At 47.1% G+C, this 24,046-nt stretch overlaps 1 protein-coding gene across 2 annotated transcripts in view; it reads right to left on the bottom strand.

The window, feature by feature from the left end:
• WAC (WW domain containing adaptor with coiled-coil) overlaps window positions 1-24,046 on the bottom strand; it is a 2,564,300-nt gene that overhangs the window by 1,439,383 nt on the left and 1,100,871 nt on the right. The window lies entirely within an intron of this gene.

Raw genomic sequence — 24,046 nt, 5'->3', positions numbered from 1 at the left:
ACCTCTGCCCACTGATTTTGTGGCAGATCTGGCCATCCGTTTGGAATTGGCAAAGTATGGAAATGAAATCTGTACCCCTGGGATACTATGTTCAATACCCACTTGTCCTGGGTAATTAACTGCCAATTTTGAGCATGAAGTGCTAGTTTTCCCCCCAAAGGGGCTGCCAAAAAATAAGTGCTTGGTGATGGTAGAGGAAAGTCATTGAGACTGCTTACTGTAGGGTTGTCCTTTGTTTCCTCCAGATTTGGAGGTGGAGGCACCCCATTGCTTTGACCTGTAAGAACCCTGTGATTGGTATCTGGAGCCTTTTGAGCTCTTGGATTTGCCTTGAGTGGCTCTGTTGGACACAGGAAAGGACCAATTCTTAGTAGGCCAGTGCCTACTGAACCTGGGTGGCTGCACGTGCAAGAAATCTTTTATAGTTTGCATAGATTTAGCTTTGTCTTCCATTTTATTTAAAACCTCTTCTGCCTTATTACCAGAGTGTCATGCTGCAAGGGGGCATCCAACAATTTATCTTTAACATGATCAGGCAGATTTTGATCCTTGAGCCAGGCATGGCTTCTAATCACAGATCCAGTAACTGCGGCCCTGCACGAGGCCTTCAAGGAATCAAAACCACACTGCAAAGTATGCTTTCCAACCTGTCCTGCAGTATGTAATAATTCCTGTAACTATTTTACACACAATCAGAAATCAACATAATTTTCTGTTTCAGTAGGCCCACAACATGCTGTTGATATTTAAGCATATGAAACTGGCAGTTTAAGGCTCTGATTGCCAAGGTAGCAGGCGTATAAACCTTCTTTCCCCATCTATCCAGTGCCCTGGAATCTCTATCAGAGGGGGTAGGATTTTTGGATGTAGAAGCCTTAACACACTTGGGACCCTGTGAAATAGCCTCAGGGTCCACAGCAGGATTTTTGAAAAGAAATTTGTGGGAGTCAGGAATCCTGTAAAATCTGTCTGGCTTACTAGGAGCCGGAGGTAGGGAATCAGGAGCCATGCTTGATTCAAAAACACATCCTCAACAATGTCTTAATACAGGAGGTACAGCCAAAGGCCTATGCTGAGGAAGAAGGAAATCCCTAAGCCTCTTTTTTGATTTAGAGAAGTCCTGACTCTCCCAGTGAAAATGTTCCCTTAAAGTATGCAAAGTTTCTCCAAAAGAGTAATCCTCATGAGGAGATGCAGATGGGATGGATTCCTCTGCATCAGAATCCTCGTAGGGTGAAATTGAAAATTCCTGATCAGAAGAGGAATCCGAAGAAATGGAAACCTGATCTGAAGATTCATAATCAGTGTCTTGCCAAGGCCTCTAAACAGGGGGGGGGGGGGTAGGGGGTTGGGAACCCCTGATCAAGGTAATTAAGTCCTCAGCCATTTTGATCTGTTTTTTTAGGCATAGGGGCCTGAGCACATGGCTCATGCGTCAGTTTTTTAGACATAAAAGATGCTTTTGACCTTGTTTTTGAGGCTGGCATCGGTTTAATATAAAAATGTTGAGGCCTGAAAACACCCTCAGAAGCCGGTGCCTGCTCAGCGGCTCCGGACCCATCCAAAGGAGAGACATCCGCGGGTTCAATACACAGAATCTCGCAGCATACCGGACTCTGAATGGGTCTCAGTAGAGGCCTGCGACTCAAAAGTAGTGGGTATCAGGGGCTGCGAAAGCGCCTCACTGAGTACCGGCAAACCGGCGACTGGCTTAGGAGAAGCTTCGTTGTCGGTTTTGGACCTCGACGGTCTGTCTTTTCATTTGCGTTTTTTTTTTTTTTTTACCTCCAGTAGTCAGATTACTAACCGACGACATTTCAGGATAAATAAATCTTGATCAAGATATTCAGAAGCAAATGTATACTGATGCTTAATAGTGTGTTGGCTAAAATTAGCACAAAACGGACAGCAAGGCACGTTATGATCTGGGCCTAGGCAAGGAATACAGTACAAATGTAAATCTTTATGAGGTATTTGCTTCCCACAAGTAATGCAATTATTAACTTTTACTGACATCGGTAAGGAGCAAGAAAAAGTTTCCTCAACTGGGTACTTAGCTTTAGTTTGAAGACTTCGGTTCTGAAACTTGAATGGGAACATTTCAGGAGTCTGCCTACTGGCACTTGCAAACTGCTTCTGCTTCGGGCACCGCATGGCAAGAAAGACTGAATAAAACGGCGTCGGCTGCATGTTTTATACCCCTGACGACCTGCCGTCATGGAGGAGGAGACAGCAACCGACGCAGGACCCAAGACTTTGTTATTCAGGCCGACTGAGGGCAACCTACCAGCAGATTACCCAAATGTAATGACTGCAACAGTAAAATACAAACATCGAGCAAACCCAGTCACTCTCTTGCAGGTACGGCATGATGGACTGTAAGGTGACCATCCGGAATTTTTCGTTGGCAAATGACAGGTTCAGGATAGATAGGTCCAGAATGGGCCTTAAGTCCCCCGTTTTCTTTGGCACCAAAAAGAACCTGGAGTAGTTGCCCAATCCAGACTTATCTGGGGGGACAGGTTCGATGGCTCATTTCTCTACCAGCTTGGAAATTTCTAGTGCTGCTGCTTCCCTTTGTGTGGGTGGTATGTCCGGTAGGTGTTTAAGAGGTTTGGGAGGAACCGCAAACGGGATTGAGTATCCTCTGAAAATTATCTGAACCACCCAACGGTCTGATAATACGGACTCCCATGCAGTCAGGGGCAACGACAGGTGACCCCCTCCCACTGCCTCCAGAGTAGAGCAGTCGAAAAAACCCTCACGGCTGCAGCGCGGGCCAGTCCGAAAAAGGTACTCCAGACCCAAAATTCCTCGGACCCCCTCTGCCTCTGGGCCGGTGTCTATCCTGTCCCCCTCTGCCTCTAGGGGAAGAGCAGCCCCGAGTTTCCCGGAAATACTGAGATTTCTGGATCTTTTGCCCTTGGGAAAAGGATTTTTGAGGGTTCGAGAAGTGGATTCCGATGGGAGACAGTGTCTTCCCATCTTTCTCACTCTGGGCCAAGGTGTCTCAGACCAAAGAGGGTAGAACCATCATAAGGGGCGATCACAAAAGATGCCTTTGAAGGGCTACATGAACTGACCATCTGAGCCAGACATTACACCTCATGGAGATGCCGGACCCAGTTGCCCTAGCCGCTCCTTCAGTAGCATGTGAGAGGAGTCGCATGGACGTGTTGGAAACCGCTGCCAAAGTAGCCATCCTTGCAGAGAATGTCTGTCCTCCTGTGACATGTACTTTGGGGAAGACTCAGCCAGTTCCTTAACTAGGTCACGCTGTAGTCTAGTAACGTGGGACAGACAGTTCAGCGCCCTGATGGAAAAGGACGCTGATGCATAAATCCACTCTCCAGGGCTAGTTCCTTTTTGGTGGCTGCTGCTACCACCATAGCTTCTACTGGGGACCCTTTACTCCTAGCTGGTGTGTGTGTGTGTGTGTGTGTGTGTGGGGGGGGGGGTCAAAATTTTGTCTGGGTGTTTGTTTCCAAGGTGTCACGCTCCTTCCAAGCACGCAAGGTGACCAAATCCACTAAGGGATCTGCGAGAGGGGACAACCAGGAAGTAGATGGGCCTGTGCTGAAAGCCTGGAGGAACACTGATTCGCCCGAGGAAGGTTTTTGGGGCAGACCAACCTTCCGACTGGCATAGGATTTCCGAGATGTCTCCAAAAAAGAAATCCTTGGGAGGTGATCTGGGGAAACCTTCCCAGTCATCCAAATCAGTGTCCTCAGTGAGGGACTCAGGGGAGTCCAAGTGCCTCCTCTTCCATGTACGCATGCGAGGTACATCTCCAGGGAGAACTGGCAAGCCACTTGTTTCTTGGGGGAACCACCTGGGGCTCCTCAAGCATAGGCTGTCCCCTCAGGTAAAATGATGGGATTCGCACACAAAGCAGAGGGAGTCAGGGCGGAGTCCGAAGAAATAGTCAAGGGCCTTGATCCAGTGGAGAAAACCCTTTCTACCACGTCGAACGCGAGGGAAGAGGAGCTTGCTGGGCAACTAGTAAGGGAACTGCTCTTCCCAGATCCGACAAGAATATGAGCCAGGCCCGAAGGAAAAAGTTTCACTCCCTTGGATCAGACACCCAGGCTCCGGCTCAGAGAGCTACTCGGATCTGAACTGGTCAGATCAGACACTCTCTCCAGGCAGCTGCCGGCATCTAGGAGAACGGTACCGTTGGTGCTGACCCCCTAAGGCCATCCTCAGATCCATGAACTCCAAAACTGGAGATCGGCTCACAGAAGGAGATATTGGTATGAAGAAGGGAAGTGAGCCCCCCTCTCCAGAGGGTGAGGGGGCTGGCAAGACTCCCATCTGAATTTGTGTGCGAATCAACCTCTGCATCATTTTATCCAAGTCCACTTCAGAAAGGCTGCAGGTGGATCGTGACAAAGCCACGGACTCCGACCTGGCGGATCGAGGAACTGAAGCTCTAAATGGTGGTCGTGGCTCCTTCGGCTCCGGGGAAAATCTGTGAGATTGGAGCCGAGGGGAGTCACAGTGCCTAGGCTGACTATTGGTGGGAGTTCCTGATGTAGCTGAAAGGTCAGGGGACCTCTCTTTTCTGTGACCGGTTCTCTCTCTCCTCTGCCTTTCATGTGCTCAGCTTCCGCAGGCTTAGAAGTGGGAGGGTGAGTCCCAGCCTGGGAGGGAGGGAGAAGGAAGGACAAGAGAGGAAGGAGAGGCAGCTACAGCAACCTCTGAGAGTGAAGCAGAAGAGGCAGCCACCTCCGTAGTAAGCGTTTCAAGGCTAACTTGTCCCGTCTATCCTTAATGGCGCGTGGGTTAAAACCCTCGCAAATAGCACAATCAGTACTCAAACAGTCTGCACCCAAAAACATCACACAAAAAGTGTGGCCATCAGCGGGTGACAATTTGTGACCACACTCAGTGCACCTCTTAAAGACTGGCTTAGGATCAGCCATGTCCAACACAAAGATTTAGACAAATTTAAACGAGACGCAAAAAAAACTACTTCTCTACAACACACCCACTCACCACATTCTCAGAAAGCACACAGAACGGGGAGGGGGGAGGAGAAGACAACTATACACTAAAACTAACTACCTGCCTAAAACTACATAAAAACTCTAAAACTCAATGCACCAGCGAGGGGAGGAAGAGAGGGCACCTACACTGACAACACTACACTCAAAAACACTAAAAAAATGAAAAAGTACAGTTGTGTACACTTACCATAAATGTAGATGTTCGAGTGTATTCACTGTTGCAGTTATTACACTTGGGTTATCTGCCTGCAGGTAGCCCTCAGTCAGCCCGAATACCAGAGTCTTGGGATTTCTGCAACAGATGCTGTCTCCTCTTCCATGATGACATGGTCGTCAGGGGTATAAAACATGCAGCCGAAGCCATTACATCAGTTTTTCTTGCCCCAGATATCAGGAGCCCACAAAATAGGAAGCAATCACACGGTAAGGAACTCCAGTGGAAAGTAAATACCACTGTCATAAGATATGGCCAAAAAAGAGGATAGGTAGAAAGTATAGAAAAGAAAGGGGGGCTGGAGGGAGGGTAACCAGGACTGCAACAGTGAATACACTCAAACATCTACATTTATGTTAAGAGTACAGAACTGTACTATGTTATTCATGTTTCACTGTTGCAGTCATCACACTTGGGTTGATTCGCAAAGCTGAGGAAGGGTGGAGGCAGTCAAGAAGTATTAGGGCTGGCTAGGAGGCCTTGCAAGACTGCTGTGGCAAATACAGCTCTGGTTTTAGAAAACATAGGTAAGTGGTAATGCTTGGTGAAGGTGTGTACAGAACTCCAGGTTGCAGCTTCCAGGATGTCCCTGGTAGGGACTCCCCTGAGAAATAATGTAGAGGTCGAGGTAGCCCTACTGGAATGAGGTCTGATCCCCTGTGGGGTAGGTTTTCGAAGGTGTTTGTAGCAGAAATGGATGCAGTGTGCTATCCATTTAGAAATGGCTTGCTTTGAAAAGGCCTTGACCTCTGCCCCTGTAGCAAAGCTGACCAGCTGCTGGTCAGACTTTCTGAAAGGTTTAGTCCTGTCAAGGTAGAACCTGAACTATCTGTGCACATCCAAGGAGTGCAGGATCCTTTCCCCTTTATTCTGAGGATTAGGGAAAAAAAAGGTTGGTAAATGGATGGATTGGTTTAAAGCCACACTGGATACCACCTTGGGCATAAATGACAGGTTAGTACTGAGGGAAACCCTGTCTGCATGGAAGATAATGAAGGATTCCACAGCCATAAGGGCCTGTAAACTCCGACACTCTTTTTGCTGAAGTGATGGCTAGAAGTAAAGCTGTTTTCCAAGAGAGGAATTTTAACTCTGCTGTAGCAGCAGGCTCAAAAGGGGGAAGATTGAGCTTCTCAAGTACAAAGTTAAGGACTCAGGCAGGAGTGGGAGCTCTCCTTGGGGGTCTTAAATTGTTAGCTCCTCTCAGGAATGGTTTGATCAGAGGGCGACAGAAAAGGGGCATCTCAGTACTGTAATGAGCTGAGATGGCAGAGGCATGAATCTTAATTGATGAGAAGGATAGGCCTTTGTGGAGCAGCTCTGCTAGATAATCTAGGATTTGAGGAAAGGTGGGCATGGTTGTGTACTTTCCTTGAGACTGGCTCCAAGCACAGTATCTTTTCCACTTGTCTGAATAGTATTTCCTAGTACTAGACCTCCTGGCCTCAAGGATAACATCTAGCACCTGTTTGCTGAGGGTTGCTGGTGATGTATTCAGGGAATAAACCAGGCTGCCAGGTTCAGGGTTTGCAGCTGAGAATGCAAAATCTGTCCCTCCTGCTGGGACAGCAGAGGAGGTCTGATGTAGGTACCAGGGTGGCACAGCTGTCAGACTGCATAGGAGTGGGTACCAGTGCTGGTGTGGCCAGTCTGGTGAAATAAGGATTGTCCTTGGCCCGTCACGTTTGATCTTGAGTAGTACTTTTGAAAGGAGGGGCAGAGGGGGAAAGGCAGAGATTGAAAGGTTTTTCCATGTAAAGGATAGGGCTTCCACTTTCCAGGCTTGGCTGTGTGGAATTCTGGTGCAACATTTGCTCAGTTGATGGTTTTGGGGGGACTTAGAGGTCCATTTCTGGTGTCCCCCCACCTGTGTATTAGAAGTTTGAATGAGTTGGGTTCCAGTTACCACTCGTGTGGGTCCATTAGATTTCTGCTTAAGTCGTCTGCCAGTGAATTCTGTTTGCCTGGCAGGAATTGAGCTTGCAGGTGTACTTGACAGCTCAAGGCTGTATTCCACAGAGCCATCGCTAACCTGCAGAGTGGGTAGGAATGAGCTCCCCCCTGCTCGTTTACGTACCCACATAAGTGTGGTGTTGCCAGTCTTTATCAAGAGTTCTCCTGGCAGGATAAGGTATTTGAAGGCTGTCAGTGCATTCTGTACAGCTAACATTTTTTGATCGATATGCAGGTGAATTTGTCCTGGGCTCCATTTGCTTTGAATGCATTTACCTGCCATGTGAGCCCCTCATGCATAGTCTGATGCGTCTGTTGTCAGGGTTGGGCAGTGGGGGGATTGAGTGAAAGGGAGTCCCTTGTTGCGGTTGCAAGCCTCTGCCCTTAGGTAAGGAATGATAGGAATCACTGTTTCCAGGTCCTGAGAATGTTGACACCACAGATGTAAGTACCACTGAAGATTCCTCATATGCAGTCTTGCATACGGAATTAGTAGAATGCATGAGGCCATGAATCCCAGGGCTTGCATTATTTTTCTTGCGGATAGCTGGGTTTGGGTGGCCATTAGTTTGAAGTAATTTATCAAATAAACCTGCTTTTTTGGAGTGAGGAATGCCATCTGGGAAACTGTGCTCAAGCTTGCTCCCAGGAATACAATAGTACAGTTGTGTACCTACCATAAATGTAGATGTTAGAGTGTATTCACTGTTGCAGTCATTACACTTGGGTTATCCTGCTGGCAGGCTACCCGCAGTCGGCATGAATTCCAAAGTCCTGGTCCGGCGTCAGTTGCTGTCGCCTCTTCCCTGACGTCAGTGCTCCAGGGGTATACAAGATGCAGCCGACGCCATTTTCTTCAGTTTGCCCCATAAGTCAGGTGCCCCCAAAAGGGTAGGCTAAAAATTCTGCTCATAAAAGAGCATGCACATTACCTTCATCTACAAGCAAATAAACCACATAGGTTGTATAGAATAGAGAAGTTCAGATAAGTCCCAGCAATGAAAGGGGGATGGTGGGAGGGTAACCTGGACTGCAACAGTGAATACACCCGAACATCTACATTTATGGTAGGTACACAACTGTACTATGTTCATCGCATTTCACTGTTGCAGTCATTACACTTGGGTTGATTCCCAAAGCTGAGGTTGGGTGGCTGGGCCTAAATAGAATTAGGAGTGGCTATGAGGCCCTGCAGAACTGCAGTGGCAAAGCCTGCTCTGGATTTAGAGTAAAGAGGTAAGTGGTAGTTCTTTGTAAAAGTGTGCACTGAAGTCCAAGTTGCAGCCTCCAAAATGTCCTTGGTTGGTACTCCTCTGAGGAAGGCTGCTGAAGTGGCTGCTGCTCTGGTAGAATGTGGCCTAATGCCCTTAGGCACTGATTTGCCATGTTGTGAATAACAGAAACGAATGCAGTGGCCTATCCATTTTGAAACAGTCTGCTTTGAAATAGCTTTTCCTTGCGATCCTGCAGCATATGCCACTAAGAGTTGCTCAGTCTTTCTGAAAGCTTTAGTTTTGTCCAAGTAAAAGTGTAGTTTTGTCCAAGTAAAAGTGTAGTTGTCTATGTCCAAATAATGCAAGAAGTCTCTCCCCCTTATTCTGCGGGTTTGGATAAAAGGTAGGCAAATGTATGGTTTGGTTAAGAGCCACACTGGACACTACACCTTAGACATAAATGTTGGGTTCGTCTTTAGAGAAACCCTGTCCGGATGGAAAATGAAAGGTTCCACAGCTATTAGTGCCTGTAACTCTGAGACTCTTCTTGAAGTTATTGCTAGGAGCAGAGCTGTTTTTCATAAGTATTTTATCTCAGCTGTATTGGCTGGCTCAAAAGGAGGCAGAGTGAGTTTTTCCAGGACAAAATTGAGGTCCCATGCAGGTACTGGAGCTCTCCTTGGAGGTCTTATGTTTTTGGCCCCTCTGAGATACTGCCTTAGCAGTGGATGTGAAAAAATAGGTGGGTCCGTATTGTAATGAGCTGAAATGGCAGAGGCATGGATCTTAATTGATGAGAAGGATAGGCCTTTGTCCAGCATCTCCGTTAGATATTGTAAAATCTGAGGAATATTTGGTACAACCATGTCCATTCCTTGTGCCTGGTTCCAAGCACAGAATCTCTTCCATTTTTCTGCATAAGATTTTCTGGTGCTGGGCCTCCTGGCCTCCAAAATAACATCCATAACTGCTTTAGAGAGAGGTGTGTTCTGAATGGTTACATTATCCGCCATGCAGCCAGACTTAGGGTTCTGAGGTGGCTGTGCAGGATCTGATTGTTTTGTTGTGTCAGCAAATGAGGAATTTGAGGTAATGTCCAGGCTGGGCCTTGAGACGAGCTCTTTAGGACTGGGTACCAGTGCTGGCGTGGCCAGTCTGGGGCAATCAGGATAATTTTTGGCTTCTCTTGTCTGACCTTTAGGAGTACCTTGGGGAGGAGAGGCAGTGGAGGGAAGGCATATACTGTAAGGGCTTTCCAACTGAATGATAGGGCATCCACTTTCCATGCTTGTTTGTGATAAGTCCTTGTGCAGAATCTCTGTAGCTGGCAGTTGAGGGGAGGCAAATAGATCTATGTCTGGGCATCCCCATTTCCCTGTTATCATGCTGAAGATTTGTAGATCTAGTTTCCACTCGTGAGGATCCATGAGGTTTCTGCTTAGTTCGTCTGCCAGAGTATTTGTCTTTCCTGGCAGGAATTGTGCTTGCAGGTGTACTTGATAAGTCAATGCTGTGTTCCACAAAGTCATGGCTTGTCTGCAGAGGGGGTAGGAATGTGTGCCTCCTTGCTTGTTAATGTACCACATGACTGCAGCATTGTCCGTCTTTATTAGCAGTTGTCCTGGATGAAGTAGGTCCTTGAAGGCCGTCAGGGCATTCTGTACAGCTAGCATCTCTTTTTGATTGATATGAAGATGCATTTGGCTTGCGGGCCATGTGCCTTGAATACATTTTCCTGCCATGTGCCCCCCCCAAGTATACTCTGATGCATCTGTTAGTGTCTGCCTGGCTGTGGGTAAAGTGAATGGCTGTCCCTTGTTGTGGTGACAGGCCTGTGCCCACCATCGAAACTCCTGTTGCAGGCAGAAATTAGAGTAATTAATGTTTCCAGGCTGTGACAATGTCAAGTCCAAACACTTTTTAGATACCATTGTAGTTTCCTGATATGCAGTCTTGCATATGGACTTAATAGAATGCAGGATGCCATGAAGCCCAAAGCCTGCAGAATTTTTCTTGCAGATAACTGGGTCTTTGTTGCCATCATTTTGAAGTAAGAAGCCAGTTGCCTTTGTCTGGCGTGAGATAAGCCATCTGGGCAGTTGCATTTAAGCTTGCACCCAGGAATATGATCTCTTGAGAGGGTACCAGTTTTGATTTCTTTTCGTTCACTGCGTAGCCTAGGCAAATTAATAATCTTTTTACAAACGCCAGATGCTTTAGTAGAATGTCCTTGTTCTCTGCTTGTATAAGGCAGTCGTCCAAGTAGGGATATATTTGTATTCCTCTGTCTGCAAAATGCAATTAATGGTGCCAGGCATTTTGTGAAGACTCTGGGCGCAGTGGATAAGCCAAAGGGCAGTGCAGAGAATTGGTAGTACATTGAGCCAGGTATGAATCTGAGGTATCTTCTGCAAGATTGTCTTATTAGGACATGCAGGTATGCCTCTGAGGTCCAAAGTTACAAGCCAAGCCTTCTTGCCCAGCATGGGCAGGAGCTGCTGCAGTCTCAACATTTTGAATTTTGGAACGTCCAGAAAAGTATTTAGAATAGACAAGTCCAGTATTGGTCTCCAGGCTTTGTCCTTTCTGGGTACCAAGAAAACTCTTTTGAGTAAAATCCTTGTCCCTGCTCTTGCTGTGGTACTCGTTGAATAGCCCTCATGTCCATAAGGGATGAAACTTGCTTTTCTGCCTCTGCCCATTGATTGTGTGGCAGGTCTGGCATACCTTTTGTCTTTGGAAGGGTGTGAAAGTGGAACCTGTAGCCCTAAGGCACTATATTCAAGACCCATTTGTCCTGGGTGACCATGCGCCAATTTTGTGAAACAAGTGCTCGTTTTCCCCCTAAGGGTGCTGCCAAAAGAAGAGTGTTTGGCATTGGCAGAGGAAAGTCATTGGGACTGTTTCCTGTATGGCTGTGATTTGTCTTCTCCGCTTTTGGAGGTAGAAGCACCCCATTATTTAGGCCTGTATGAGCCTTGGGGCTGGGATCTGCCTCTAGGGAGTCTGTATCTGCCTCTTTGTGGCCTGTCTGACACTGGAAAGGACCAATTCTTAGAAGGCCAGTTCCTGCTAAATCTGGGTGGCTGTACCTGTAAGAAATCCTTAACTGTCTGCATAGATTTTGCTTTATCCTCCATTTTCTTCCCAACACCTCTTCTGCCTTAACACCAAGCAAAGTATCACGCTGTAATGGAGCAACCAATAATTTTGCTTTAACATGATCAGGCAGATTCTGTTCCTTTAACCAAGCATGCCTTCTAATGACAGAACCCGTGACAGTGGCCCTGCAAGAGGCCTCCAGTGAATCAAAACCACATTGCAAAGTATGCTTTCCCACTTGTTCAGCTGCATGCAATAAATCCTGCATTTCCTTGTTATCAGAACATTCAGAATTTGTCAACATTTTCTGTTTTAGCAGTGACATTAAGCATTGCTGATAATTAAGCATATGAAACTGATAATTTAAAGCCCTTACAGCCAAGGTAGCAGAAGTGTAAACTTTTTCCCCCCCATCTGTCCAGAGCCCTAGAATCCCTATCAGAGGGGACATGTTTCTTTGCAGTGGAAGCCTTGACCCCTTTGGGACCCTGAGATATAGTTTCTGAGTCAGCAGCAGGGTTTTTATATAGAAATTTATGAGAGTCTGGAACCCTGTAGTATCTGTCTGGCTTAACAGGTGCAGGGGGGTAAAACAGTCAGGAGACAGGCCGGACTCTGAAAATACATCATCTACAATGTCTAGAACAGGCGGAATAGCAAGAGGTCTGTGCTGAGGTAGTAAAAGAAAGTCTCTGAGTCTTTTCTTAGATTCTGAGTAATCTTGGCTCTCCCAGTGAAAATGCTCCCTCATGGTATGCAAGGTTTCCCCAAAAGAATAATCCTCAGGAGAGGCTGAAGGAATAGATTCTTCAGCATCAGAATCCTCATAGGGAGGAAGAGAGTATCCCTGTTCAGAAGAGGAGTCAGAGGAAAAGGAAACCTGATCAGAAGAGTCATATTCTGTGTCTCTTGCCTAGGCCTTTTATCAGGAGGGGGATGGGAACCCCTGATCAAAGCAAATAGGTCTTCGGCCATTTTAAGCATCTGTTTCTTAGGCATGGAAGTCTGTCCAGGAGAATGCTGTACTCATTTCTTTGTCTTTAGAGCTGTTTTAGTCTTTGCCTTTGAAGCTGAGGTTTGCTTGAAATATAACTGTGCAGGTCTGAAAACACCCTCAGAAGCCGATGCCTGCTCAGCGGCTCCGGACCCATCTGAGGGAATAGTTTCCGAGTGTCCAATACCTTGAGTATCCAGAGGCCTAGTCGGCTCCACGTGGGAGTTGGAAGCGGTCTGTGGCTCTGAGGTAGAGGGCGTCAGGGGCTGCTAAAGCGCCTCACTGAGAACCAGCGACTGGCCTAGCTGAGGCCTCACCGTCGGTTTTGGACCTCAGATGTCTGTCCTTTTCCTTGCGTTTTTTATAAACTCTGGTCGTCGGCTGTTCCGACAGCATTATTTAATGAAATTTTCGGCCAAAGTAATGAAAGGCAAAATTGTACCGACGCTTAATAGTGCGTTGCTTAAATCTAGCACAAACCCGACAACTAGCAACATCGTGGTCTGGGCGTAGGCAAGGAATACAGTAAGAATGAAAATCCTTATGAGGTATTTGCTTCCCACAAGAAATACAATTGTTAACTTTTTCTGACATCGGTCTGGAGCAAGAAAAAAGTTTCCCCAATGGGGTACTTAGCTTTATTGAAGATTTCAGATCTGAAATTCGATTTGAAAGTCTCAGGAGTCGGCCGACCGGCACTTGCGAACTGCTTTTGCTTCGGGCACCACGCGGCAAGAAAGACTGAAGAAAATGGTGTCGGATAAATCTTATATACCCCTGGCGCACTGACATCAGGGAAAAGGCGACAGCAACCGACGCCGGACCAGGACTTTGGAATTCAGGCCGACTGCGGGTAGCCTGCCAGCAGGATAAACTAAGTGTAATGACTGCAACAGTGAAACACAAACAGCTTTTGGCTGGGAAGCAGATGCGATTTATTTTCGTTGATGGTATACCCCAGAGAAGTTAGGAGTCTCTTTACAAACGTCAGGTGCTGAAGTAGCAATTTCTGTCTGCCTGAATCAGGCAATTGTTCAAGTATGGGTAAATTTGAGTATTTCTCTGCCTGCAGTATGCAATGGCTGGAGCCAGGCACTTTGTGAATACCCTGGGCACAGTAGATAAGCCAAAGGGAAGTGCAGAGAACTGATAGTGCATACAGCCTGCCCTGAAACTTAGGTATTTCCTGCAAGATTCCCTTATGGGGATTGTGCAGATAAGGTTCTTTTAAGTTTACGGTGACTAGCCAGGAGTCTTTGGCTAGCATAGGAAGCAGCTGCTGGAGTGTAAGCATTTAGATTTTTGGTACCACCAGGAAAGAGTTGAGAGTTGACAAATCCAGAACAGGGCACCAAGAGTTCTCTTTTCTGGGCACCAGGAACAGTCTGAAGTAGAAACCCTGTCCCCTTTGCTCTGTTGGAACAGGTAGAACAGTCCTGATACTGAAGAGAAAGTACTTGCTTTTGGGCCTCTGTCCACTGGTTTGGAGGAAGGTCTGGCAATCCGCTTGGGGTTGGCAGTGAGTGGAAGTAGAATCTGTATCCCTGGGATACAATGTTTAAGACCCATCGGTCCTGAGTAATATACTCCCAATTTTTTTGCATGCAGGGCGAGTTTTCCTCCTAGGGGTGCAAGTACTTGGGCATGGCTTGGAAGGACATATCATTGTGAACTTTTTCCATACGGGGGTGGCTTACCACTCCCTGTTTTTGAGGAGAGAGCACTCCATTGTTTAGATCTGTGCATACCCTGAGACTGTAGTCTTTGTGGTCTGTTGCCCCTGGGAGGGACTGGAAAGGACCAGTTTTTTGAAGGCCAATGCCTACTGAATCTACGTGGCTGTACCTGTAAGAAATAGTTAACAGTTTGCATAGATTTAGCTTTTTCCTCCATCTTAAGAACTTCTGCTTTTGAGCCAAACAAACATTCTTGGTTTAATGGAGCATCTAATAATTTTGCTTTGACATGGTCTGCCAAGATTTGTTCCTTTAGCCAAGCATGCCTTCTCAGAAGAGACCCAGTGACAGCAGCCCTGCAAGATGCTTCTAAGGCATCAAAACCACACTGCAAAGTATGTTTACCAACTAGGTTTGCTGAATGCATTAACTCTTGTAAGTATTTATTTTCCGCACAATCAGGAATCAACAACATTTTTTGTTTAATTAGTTCCATAATATACTGCTGGTACTTCAACATGTGAAACTGGCAAATTTAAAGCCTTGATGGCAAGAGTTGCAGAGGTATATACCTTCTCACCCCATCTGTCTAAAGCCCTAGAATCCCTGTCCAAAGGTGTAGGGTTTTTGGCTGTAGTAGCTTTAATACCTTTAGGTCCCTGAGAAATGCTCTCTGGATCCGCAGTGGGATTTTTAAAGAGAAATTTGTTAGAGTCAGGTACTCTGTAGAACCGGTCAGGCTTTCTAGAAGCTGGTGGTAAAGTATCAGGGGTAAGACTGGATTCCATGAATCCACCATCTACAATATCCAGGACAGGGGGTATAGCTAAAGGCCTATGCTGAGGCAAGTCTAAAAATTCCCCGAGTCTCTTTTTGGACTGCGAGTAGTCCTGGCATTCCCAGCGGAAATGCTCTCTTAGGGTATGCAAGCTTTCACCAAAAGAAAAGTCCTCTGGGGGAGGAAGAGGGAATTGAATCCTCTGCATCTGAGTCCTCATAGGTAGCTAAGGGTATGTGTCCTGGTATTCACAGGGGCGGGAGTCATGGTCTGTAGAATCAGAAGGAAAATCCATTCTTTGTCTTTTAGAGGGGGGAGGCTGGCTTCCTCTAATTGAAGTAATAAGGTCTTCAGCCATTCTAAGCATTTGTTTCTGTGGCATGGGAGCTTGAGAATGCGCTTTGTTCGTCTGTTTCCTAGGCGTAGTGTGAACTCTGGGCCTGAGAAATTTGGTAGTTTTAGTCATTAACGAAGCAGCTGGTTTAATACGAACATCGGAAGGTCTGAATACACCCTCAGAAGCTGGTGCCTGCACAGCGGCTCCGGACTTATCCAAGGTGGAGACATCCGCAGGTTCCATAGTCAAAGAAGCATCTCACAGCATACCGGACTCTGAATGGGTCTCAATAGAGGGCTGCAAATCTGTAGAAATGGGTAAAAGAGGCTGCAAAAGCACCTCACTGAGTACTGGCGACTAGCTTAACAGAAGCGTCGTCGGCAGTTTTGGACCAATGCGGTCCGTCTCTGTCTTTATCCTTGCATTTCTTTCGGAAGATTGGTAGTCGGATGGCTTATTGAAGCCATTTCGGAATAAAGTGAATGAGAGCGAAAGAATTTAATGACAAAAATAGCCTGATGACGAATAGTTCAGGAGTTGAACAAGGCACAAAACTGACAGCGAGGGGCAAAGTGGTCGGGCCTAAACAGGTGACGCAGTAAGAATGAAAATCTCTGTGAGGTATTTGCTTTCCACAGGCAAGATAATTGTTAACTTTTTCTGACATCGGTTAGAGCAGGAAAAAAGGATCCCCAACGGGGTACTTAGCTTTTGAAGACTTCAGGTTTGAAAGTCAAAAAAATGAAAGTTTCAGGTAGCGGCCAACCGACACTTGCAAAATGCTTCTGCTTCGGGATTCTGCGCGGCAAGAAAAGCTGATGTAATGGCGTCAGCTGCATGTTTTATACCCCTGATGACCTGATGTCATGGAAGAGATGACAGCATCCGACGCAGAAATCCCAAGACTCTGGTATTCGGGCTGACTGAGGGCTACCTGCAGGCAGATAACCCAAGTGTGATGACTGCAACAGTGAAACACGAAGAACATAATTAACTCAACTCACAACTTGGAGCTCAGAATCACGATGCTTATGGCTAGCCATGGCAAACGAGATCTGGGGGTTGGAAGGTAGGGGTGGTGTACTATGGGTAAGGGGGGGGAGCTTGGAGCAGATGCTAGTGAAATTGCCGTCTCAGATCCAATACGGATCCAGTACCCACAGGTCGACGATCAAATGAAGTAAACTACTTCAGATCTTATGATTTATTTTTTGGGCCTAAAATTTCAGGACATTTACCATTTTTTTTTTTTTTTTTTAGTATTTTTTCACAAGGACACAACTGCCCAAAGAAGGACAGGTGGTAACCCTAGTCTGAAGAGAGCATTTTGAAAGTGGGTACACCTTGAGGAAGATGTTGAGTTGCGATAGAGCCAATATGGGTCTCCAGTGTACTTTGCTTGGTACCAAACAGTCTGGAGTGGAATCCTCATCTCACAAATTCAGGAGGAATTAGTTCTGTGGTGCCTTGTGACTGTAGGCTCCTGAGGAAAGGGGGGGGAAACAGTTTAACTGGTCGTGAACATGCCTTGGAAGGGAGGTAATTCTTTCCAGGACATACAGTAAACACCTACTTGTCTGGGGTAATCTTTTCCCAATTTGTAATGGAAAGAGAGTGAGTGACTTTTTGATAGGGGAATGGCAGGATTGAGGGGGATGGGCTGGGAAGACAGTCGTAGGTACTTATCTGTGAAGGAAAACTTCCCTGATCTGGAGTCCCTTTCAAATTTTTCAGGAAATCTTTTACTGGGCACAGGAAAGTTGTGTAAGAACTTACAGTAACCACAGACGTCCTTCTCTCATGTTGCAATACTCTACTAGAGGATTAACCCCTCTTCCGATCAGCTTGTCCAGCCAATTTTCCAAAGATTTTTCAGTTCCATTTGGTGCGTCAGACATCTGACTTAGTGGCAAGAACATGGGCCATAAAGGTGATGTCTGCATGCACCAGTCCTCAGAAACAAACTAAAGCCCTAGAAGGAGCCACTTCTGAGGGACATAGCCTGTCCCTGAACCGGGTAGTGCAAGTGCAAGGTTAAGAAGGGGGGGAATGGCGGGAGGGAAGGTATACTGCAACATGGAAGAGAAGCACATCTATGGTTATGGTAAGTTCTTACACAACTTTCCTATGTCCTCCTATACCAATGTTGCAGTAATTCTACTAGTGGGTGAGTACCAAAGCTTACTAAAAGGTTGTGGGGTGGCCTGGTAGAGGACTCCAGGAACCCATGTAGGATAGCTCTGGGACATCCTGCCCTAGATCTGGAAATGTGGTCCAGTTTGTAATGCTGGTGAAAGTGTGCACAGAGGACCAGGTGGCTGCCTCCAGAATGGAGTTAGTGTCCCGACCTTTGAAAAAAGCCCAGAAGAGGCCACCGCTCTTGTGGATTGGGCCCTGACATTGCCTGAAAGAGTCTTCCCATGGTGAGTGTAGGAAAAGTACAGCCTTGGCTATCCAGACAGAAATGGTCCGTTTTCCCACTGCTTTCCCCAAAGCCCTGGGGTGGAAAGAGAAACAGTTGGTCTGATTGGCGGAAAGGTTTAGTTTTATACTAACAGAGTCAGAGTTGTCTGTGGACATCCAGGGAATGAAGGACTCTCTCATCTCCCTGAGGGTTAGGGAAAAAGGTAGGCAGACAGCCTGATTCAAGGAAAAGTTGTTGACCACCTTGGGGGGTGAAGGACAGGTTTATCCTCAGGGTGACCCTGTCCAAATGGAAAACCAGGAAAGGCGGAGTAGCCATAAGGGCTTGAGGCTCTGAGACCCTCCTTGCTGATGTCAAAGCTACTAGCAGGACTGTTTTCCACCTGCAAAACTTTAAGGTGGCCTTGTCAGCCAGTTCAAAAGGTGGCAAAGTGAGTTTTTCTAGCACATAATTAAGATCCCAGGGAGGAAGGGATGATTTCCTGGGAGGTCTTAGGTGCAGAACCTTCTCCAGGAAGAGTTTGGCTGGTAATCTGGATGCCAGCGGGGGGTCCACAGGGCAGACAGGCAGAGATGGCAGACAGGTGTGCTTTTAAAGAGGAGCAAGACAAACCTGTCTTCAGGAGTTCACAGAGGAAGGACAGAATCAGAGGCAAGTGGCTGTCCAGCAGCTCCATCTGTGTTGTGTGACATCAGAAGGAAAACCTTTTCCACTTGGAAAGATAAGATTTTCTTGTGTTTGGTTTCCTGACCTCTTGCAGGACTGAGAGCACATCCTCGTTGTACAGGTGTCTGAAGGGAATCAGAACCCTATCCGCCACAGGGAGAGGTGCAGAGACCGCCAATGTGGGTGTATCTGTGTCCCCTTGTGCCATGTGAGTATGTCCAATGAGGGGGGTAACTTGTGGTGATTGTCCTTGGACAGATGAAGTAGAGGAAACCAGTGCTGCCTTGGCTACTAGGGAGTCACCAGCAAGATTTTTGGCAAGTTCTGCTGAATTTTCAGTAGGACCTTCTGTATCAGAGGGAAGGGGGAAGGCATACAGGAACTTCCCCTTCCATGACATTGAGAAGGTGTCTGTCTGCAATGCCTTTGGGGTCTTGAGCTCTGGAGCAGTAGTTCTGGAGTTGCCTGTTTATGGAGGAGGCGAACAGTATTGCTGTCATTTCTCTGATGCTGATGTGCATTTGTTTGTCTGTGTCTGTCCACAAACCTTGCACTGTCCGTGGGCCCATAGCTGCCCCCCTGCCCAGGTCTGAGGCTTCTGTGTGCATATGGGAAGGGGTGGGCATTTGCAGGGGCATTCCCGGATTCTAAGCAACTTGGGCAAGCCACCATTTTAATTCTTTGGGAGGAGTTGAAACCAGAATTGTAGAGGATGAGTGTGTTGGGTCCACAAAGAGTGAAGGTACCCCACTGGAACTTTCTCATGTGTAACCTTGCTAAAGTCAACATTGGGATAGTAGTTGCCTTGTACCCCAGAAGTCTTAGGAATTCCCTCACAGACAGGGCTGTTGAATGGAGGACAGCTTGAAAGTGGTGGGAGAGGGATGCCACTTTTTCCTCCAGAAGCGAGCCCATACAGATGTCTGTCCTGATTCTGCATCCCAGGAAGACAGTGTCATGTGTAAGGTGGAGTTGGGACTTTGGGTAATTTGTCAGAAATCCTAGAGACTGCAGGAGGTCCTTGGTGTGAACCATGAGAGTCTGTCTTGTCCGCTGCTTGAATAAGTAGGTCATCTACGTATGGAAATATGTGTATTCCCCCTGTCCTGCAGTAGGCAATGACTAGGGCTAGGCACTTTGTGAAAACCCTTGGGGCGGTGGAGAGCCCAAAAGGCAATACACGGAACTGAAAGTGAGAGGAGCCTGCTATAAATCTGAGGTATTTCCTGGAGGTAGGCTTTATGGGGGTATGGAGACAGGCCTCCTTTATGTCCAGAGTTACCATGAAGGCCTGAGGAAGAATGAAGAGAAACAGAGTGGGGTAAGGTGAGCATCCTAAAGGAAGGAACCTTTAAGAAAAGATTGAGGGGGGAGAGATCTAGAATGGCCCTCCGTAGTCCTTCCTTTCTGGGCACCAGAAAGATTCTTGAGTAGAAACCTTTTCCTTGAGTGGGGGGGGGGGGCTGGTTCTATGGTGTCTTGCAGAAACAGGCCGTTTAAGACCTGTAGTAGGAGGGACCGCTGGGATATGGGAGGGGTTGGAGGAGGACAGACTCAAGTCATAAAGTACCCTTCCCTTCAGAGTGGACAAGACCATTTGTCTATTAGGGACCAGGCAGGGAGACAGTGAGAGAGACGGGTGGACAAGGGGGTGTTGGTGGGGGGAAGGCTGGCAGGCAGTCAGATACTGCCTGTTCTGTCCGAAAAGTAAGGCCTCTGGCCAGAGGCCTGAGTCCTTGGCTGGAGAGACTGTTTCCTGGGCGGCCTTCTGGACCTGGGGGGGGGCTGATGCCTTTCTTATAAATTGTCTTAGCAGGGAAGCTTCTCTGGAACTTTGGGATTGGAGAGATAAGGAGGTGCTTGAGGTCTTGAAGCTCTTTCCCTTTTTGCTGGAGAAACTTGAAAAGATCAGACACCTTCGCACCAAAGAAGGCCGAATGGTCCAAGGGGGCATCCAGGAGCTTGGCTCTGAAGTAATCAGGGAGTGGCTGCAAACATAGCCAAGAATACTTTCTGAATACGGATGCTGATGCAGCTGACCTGGCTGAGGCCTCAGCTGCATTGTATGCACACCTAAGGGAGTGCTTGTTCACTTGTGAGACAAGGGCGAGTAAGGAAGACAGGGATGCTTTAAGCAGCACAGTCAAGCATGTCATTAAGCAAGCTCTTTGGAGGCTTTGTCCACAACTGCCAGAGAGTACTTGGCCATGTAAGACTGGCAATTTGTAGCCCTAAAGGCTAGGGTAGAAGAGGTATAAATCTTCTTCCCCCACCTCTCCATGGCCTTGCTGTCCTTGTCTGCAGGTTGGACAGTGGTAGTAGGGAGTAGTTTAGATGCCCTGTCCATAGAGATTGAAATAGTGGCAGGGTCTGCTGGGGGGCACTTAAGGAATTTATCTGTGTCAGGGACCCTGTACAATCTGTCTGCCCTTCGAGGAGCAGGAGATTGGGAATCAGGGTTAATGGATGCTGCTGTGAATGCATCCAGGAGGTCAGGTTGTACAGGTGGGATAGGTGACAGATTAAGTGATTCCATTTGAATCAGGTCATAAAAATATTTTCTGTGCTTCAGACATGTCTGAGCATTCCCACTTAAAAGGTGTTCTCTCATTAGGTTAACAGTGTCCACAAAGGTAAGGTCCTCCACAGAGAAATCAGGCTCAGCAGAGGCCTCTTCGGGCGATCCTTATGCCAGTGGGGATGGGATCTGAGAAGAGTTGGGGATGGGATCTGAGAACAGTAGGAGAGGGAGTCCTCAGAGGAATCAGACTGTTCTTCCTCTGCAGGCTGGCTCACAGTCCTTTCAGGTATAGAAGGCCTAGGACTGAGGAGAGGGGGAGCCGCAGAGGTTAACTCAGAGGAAGGCCTAAGGGCCAGGAAAGCATTGTAGAGACCCTGGCTGAAGGCCTGCCAGTCAGGTAAGGCCTCTGGAGGTGGAGAAATATGCCTAGCCTTTTGCTTTTTTTTCTTGGAAAGCCTAGCCGGCATCTGCCTGGCGGTAGACCTGGGAGAAATCATAGGAGTGACAGAGGCCGGATCCGAAGTGCCAACGAAGGTACTGGTCCCCCCCCCCACCATCTGTAACAGGAGCCAGCAAATCCTCCTTGGACGTGTCGTCCACTCTAGACTGTGCGGCCTCCTGACAGGTATCCGCTTTATCTACAGTGGTGGAAGCTGAGTCCTCATCCAAGCTGACGGCGGCTACAGGTTGAGAAGCGGCAGAGGGAGGCACAGTGGAAAACGCACGCTGCATGGACTTGGCCTTCTTCCTTAGCAGTTTGGATGGGGCGTCGGAGGCAGCTTTCATAAGGAGAGCTGTCTTAGGTGTTGGTTCTCAAGGTATAAGTCAAGAGCCTATAAGTGACGGTGAAGGGTCTTGGGGACGAATGATTTACAGATGGCACAGTTTTTGTAATCGTGTTCCCTACCCAAACCAAAGAGACACTGGTCATGGGTGTCTGTGTGTGGGATTTGACAACCACAGTAGCACTTACTCTTACCGGACATGAACAGACTATAAAATACAAAGACTGAAGAAAAAGGCCCCAACGGGGCACTTATCTTTTTAATGCAAAAACAGATCAGACATCACCAAATAGCAGGAACACCTGGCGTATGGCTGGCGGCTGAAACACTCTAAGGACTGGTGCATGCAGACGTCACCTTTATGGCTCACATTCTTGCCTCTGTGTCAGACATCTGACGCACCAAGGGGGAGTGAAAAAGCTTTGCAAACCTGGCCAGACAAGAAAGGCTGAGGAGCAGCACAGGAAGGCGCAGGGGAAGTAGTAGGCCGCATGGACTTGGCCCGCTTCCTTGGTGGTTCGAATGGAGTGTCGGAGCCAGCTTCCATACTTAGGTGTTGGTTCTCAAGATACAAGTCGAGAGCCTGTAAGCGGCGGCAAAGGGTCTTGGGGATGAGGGAATCTGACTTCCACAGTTGCACTTACTCTTACCGCACATGAACAGACTATAATACTACAAAAGGACTGAAGACAAACCCCCAGTGGGGTACTTACCTTTAATGTGAAACAGATCAGACGTCTGCGAGTAGCAAGGAACACCTGGCGTATGGCTGGTGGCTGAAAGTACTGCATGCAGATGTCACCTTTATGGCCCACATACTTGTCTCCACGTCAGATGTCGGACACACCATGAGGGACTGGAAAAAGCTTTGGAAACCTGGCCGGACAAGCTGATCGGTAAGAAGGCTAAACCCACTAGTACAATACTGCAACACTGGAATAGAACGACATCTGGATTACAATCCTGGGACAGCAACAATCAACCATACAGAGAAAGTATTAGGGTTGTTACAAACAGATTCTAATCCTTTGATTGGTTGTCCTGCTGTAAGTGATGGAACTGTTCCTCAAGAGGATGTGTAGGTATAGAATAAATTTTGACAAGCTACAAGGAGAAAGAAGATATGATATATAAGCTGAAACACCTGCAGTGGTAGAGGCTTCACTTGGAAGCCTCACTATTTCATGAAGTTATATCGAGGGGATTACAGATCTTTAAGATGCCAAACTTTTGGAGAGACCTATACTGACCTGCTTAAACAATGGCAGTCATTGAATTTATAAACTGGGATTGAGTACATGCTTTTGCTAAAAGATTATTTCTGACCCACAGAAGAGGCATTACTCAAGGGCAATAAGTTTCTAAAATTTTCAATCTGTAGTTTTGCAGTAGGAGTGATTGGCGAGAGTTTTGAAAGACTGTGTGAGAGCGTTTATAATTTTGAAAACGGATTCCGGCTGCAAAAGTTGAAGAATCTCCAAAGAAATCTCTCTGAGTTTAGTAAGCCGCACGTTTTCTCGTGGCTGAAGCAAGCTAAATCCAACACTGAGACAGACGGCATCGCCAATGATGTGAAAACCCCTTTATAACTGAGCCTGAGTCCACAGGAAGCAGTACAGACTAAGTTGCATCAACAACAAAGATTGTGCGAGTGTCCTTAGTAGCATGTTTAGAGTTGAACAGTCAACATCTTTTTCATTATTGGAGCCTATCCCTTTACTGAAGGACTTAAAAAAAAAAAAAAAAAAAAAAAAGGGAGATCCAGGAGCTGCTCGAGATGTGGACGCCTCAGACAGAAGATACCATCAACGGATTTATAGAAAAACAAGGTAACAACCCGCAGCAAAGGAATGAAGTAGTTAAGCATCTTCCATTGTCGACTGATGAGCAGTATATGTTATTAAGAAAAGGACGGTCATTTATACCAGCGAGAATGAATAGTTGTGTAAAATCTTACCATAACCACAGATGTCCTCTTCCATGTTGCAGTATGCTTGGTGTGAGATTTCCCATCTCAGGTGACCCATATGTCAGCTCCTACACAAAAGTTTCAGCTTGGCTGCTGCAGTTGCGTGGGACGTCACACTCAGGGCCATAAACCAGGGGCCTTAAATGTGACGTCTGCATGCACAGACCTCAGAACTTGAAAGCCCAGTAGGACAGTTCAAAATAGAGTACCAAGTGATGTCAACCATAGGATCAAAGTGCCATTTGGTGGCTGAATTGGCCGTAGTGTAGGGTATAACCACCAGGTGACCTAAGGCAGGTCAAAAGTGAGACAGAAGGAAAGAAAAAAAGCAGGTTAGGTGGATTGGAAGGAATACTGCAACATAGAAGAGTAGGACATCTATGGTTATGGTAAGATTTTTACC

The sequence above is a fragment of the Protopterus annectens genome, chromosome 3.part1 (genome assembly GCF_019279795.1).
Source record: "Protopterus annectens isolate FY-2018-M chromosome 3.part1, PAN1.0, whole genome shotgun sequence".
Lineage (NCBI taxonomy): Eukaryota > Metazoa > Chordata > Ceratodontiformes > Protopteridae > Protopterus > Protopterus annectens.
The sequence above is the reverse complement of the archived record's forward strand: the minus strand, read 5'-3'. Positions and strand labels throughout refer to the sequence as shown.